This window comes from Stegastes partitus, unplaced genomic scaffold (genome assembly GCF_000690725.1).
Source record: "Stegastes partitus isolate 25-593 unplaced genomic scaffold, Stegastes_partitus-1.0.2 Scaffold25, whole genome shotgun sequence".
Classification (NCBI taxonomy): Eukaryota; Metazoa; Chordata; class Actinopteri; family Pomacentridae; genus Stegastes; species Stegastes partitus.
In genome coordinates this window covers 1,344,242-1,347,573 of record NW_007577756.1, presented here as the reverse complement: position 1 = coordinate 1,347,573, position 3,332 = coordinate 1,344,242, and positions in this window count along the sequence as shown.

The following is a 3,332-nucleotide window of genomic DNA, read 5'->3' as shown; positions in this document are numbered from 1 at the left end:
ATGCGGTAAAAGTCTCCCAACAATCCGGAGAGGCCCCCTCGAACAGAGTGTGGCTGGTCTCTGAAGGCCGGGGCCACTTTGCAAGGGAGAATTCAGGCAGGTACAATAGTCATCATTGTCAAAAAGGAAGTGCACAACACTGCTGGGACAAAGGAAGGTGCTGGTGAAAACACGAGGTGAGTGGAACAGGCTGAGGTGGAGACGGGGGAGGGAGGGAGGGGAGGAGGGGAGGGAGGGATGGGAGGTTGAAGAGAGTCCCAAAGCTCCCTGCCAGTGATGACCAGAGTGTCCATCAGCGAGGTCTCACGGGTGCCCACTGAAACAGCAGCGCTGGCAGAACTAAAAAACACCCACCCTGGGAAAGTGCTTTTTCTCCCGCCAGACGCCGAGTGATGGATTGGGCCGGCCGCTGCACACAATGCATTTGTGAAGAGAAATAGAGAGGAGGGGCGGCGATGGTGGTGGTGGTGGTGGTGGTGGAGGGGGGGGGAGATGCAGGCAAGGTCTGTCAGAAAAACACTTCCACTTTACTCCTAGAATGCACTAAAATATTTAAGAGTTCGATATTTATTTCATTATTCCACACATCGGATGTGAGAATGGACATACACACAAATGGAAGTGGGCAACAAAAGGTTTAAAGTCACATGCTGCACAAAACAAAGAAGGGCCCGGCTGAATATCAATGAACGCGCACGCCACGTTTTCTTGCCGCGAAAATTGGAAATTAACCACGATTAAACACTTCGAATGACAACCGAGGGCCTTGGAAAGCTGGGAGCGCATCTCCACAGAGGCCGCGTGGAGGTTTTTTTCCTCCTGAATGATGGAAATGCTTCTGCTGAGAGGTACGCACCAACCACACCTGCCAACCTCAAGAGTCAACAGTATTGATTAAACCGCCGCATCCTCTCAAATCCATCCCCATTTCCTTTGAAGGCGAAAATCATCCTTGATATCTGCCAACAGCTTACTTACTTAGGGATTTCTTCCTTTCCATCTAGGTTGTATTAATTAATGCATGCTTTTCTTAAATTAGCCCTCTGAGGAGCTATAACTCAAATTCCTGTATTTATGGAAGTAATAGGTTGGAAAAAAATGCTAAACTGAAATAATTATGCAGTCCAACACTTTGCTTTGAGAATAAACTGCAAGAAACCTGATGAAATATGAATGTGCATTGGGTGCAAAGATAGTTAAATATTTACAATCCTGTGTTAGTCCACAACCCCAGTAAAGATGCTAGTCAACTGCAATAATTGCTTTACTGCAAAACTTTGCGCTTGATTCATGGATTCACAGGGTGTTATCCAAGTTCAGAGCGCTTTCTTTTTTTTTCTCTTTTTTTTTTAATGTACACCCATTAAGATTATATATTTTTGAAACTGCCGGTACACCCCGCGCAGTCCTGTATGCATTCCATTTTTCTGCTTAATGTAATCAGGCAGGTAGTTGCATCTTAAGCAGGAGCCCATATTGCAGTTAAGAAAGGGCACAGTGCAGCAAGACGGCGAGGGAGCCCCCTGAGGGACTGATCTTATATCAGGAGACTGTATATTTCTACGCTAAAGAGGCTATTCAAACCCACCAATGCTTGAATTATTAAAGACACTGTATGTTTTTCAAAGCCTTGATTTAGCTTTTTTAAGGGGTGGGATGTGTGCTGCGGTGCTGCTGGTGTGGCCAGGGGTTGGGGATAGCAGGGAGAGGAGGGAGGACCGGAGGGCGGGCGGTGGGGAGTGGTGGGCTATCAGAAGCTGGATTGTTTCTGTTTTCATCCCTCCCACCGCTGGCCTCGTCTGCTAAAATGGCCTTTTACTTTCTAAGCATGCTTTTACTGCCTTTGAAGAGTTATTTTTGTTGATGAAAAAGATACGCCGCCTCGGTTAAAGCGAACCCCGGCTATTCACAAGGTTGTTTAATACTTTCCCCTCAGTTTGGCTTATAAATTTATCATCAGTAAAGTATACCAGTGGTCTCATGCCGTAGTACAGGCTTCAAGCTAAGTGGCTGGGGTTGAGTGAGTGAACGAAGGCCAGAGAGAGAGAGAGAGAGAGAGGGAGGGAGGGAGACGGGAAAAACAGAAAGAAAGAAAACGGTTTAACAGCGGTTGATCCTGTTCTGCAGTGGAGGAGAGTCTACTGGAGGTTTTAAGACGTTAAAAGTCTTAAATTGGCTTTATCGATGGCTCTCTTGATTCCGAGATACAGTACAGAGGCCTCACTTGTTAACAACTTGTATGTTAATGACTTGTATTAGAACTGATCAATCTACTTTGGATGCAAGCGTTTCCCATCGCTTTGAAGTGAACGCATTGATTGGTGAGAATATAACAGAATTAAACAATCGGTCCTGCTCAGCGCTGAGTGGAGCTGTCTGTTGCCTGCTTTCTTTTCTATTAATAGATCACAAACACCCATCGCTGCTAGAACACAGAATTCTATATTGACATTGCACTGTAATATACAGAACACGGTGCGGTAGAAAGCTGAACATTACGGCGGCATGGATTTGCTTCTGTGATGACGGCAGCAGTGCTGACGTGGATGTTGGTCCTGGTCAGTCCTCCTAAACACTGGATTACACCCAACATCTGTACGGCTAAGGACACTCAGAGATGTTCTAACACTCACTACCTAAAGCATCCTCATAGAAAAATATGGCAGCAGCAAAGATGGCGGTTGTACTAAACATGTCCGCCGCTCTAAATTTTCTACTTTCTAACAGCTCAACCAGGAAATATCCTTCAGTCACGTTAAGCATGATTATGTGAAACACTTTTTCGAACCTTATAGTCATCAAACTTTTTTATGTGCTTGTTTTTTAGGTTTAGTTACAGCTCTTTCCCCATGGATATAGAGGATCTGGGTATGTTAGCCTGAAATAACCACCAGGGGCGTCACCAAGACAGCTGCAGAGTGGTGAGACTAGAAAAACCTGGTTGAGAATTGGTCAAGCTCTCACGTCTAAAGCACTTGGTTAAGGTTAAAAAAGACTTTAGTTATGTCTTAAAGAAAGAAAAACACTAACTTAAGACTTCATATTCCAGACAAACCTCCACACCACCTTAAACACTAGATAAAAAAGTGTAAAGTCGACCAAGACAAATAAAAACAAACTGCAAAAATCCAATCTTTGAGGGCCTGACTATGTGCATGTTGGCATTATTATGCTGGGAAAAAAAAGGTCCTTCCTTAAACTGTTGGTTGTAAAGTTGAAAACAGACTACTGTCATAAAAAAACACCATATTTTAAGATGACTTTCTTCCTTTTAAAGCCCTTCATGACCCCAGAGTATATATAGGAACCGCTGTCCCCTTTTACACAGCCTG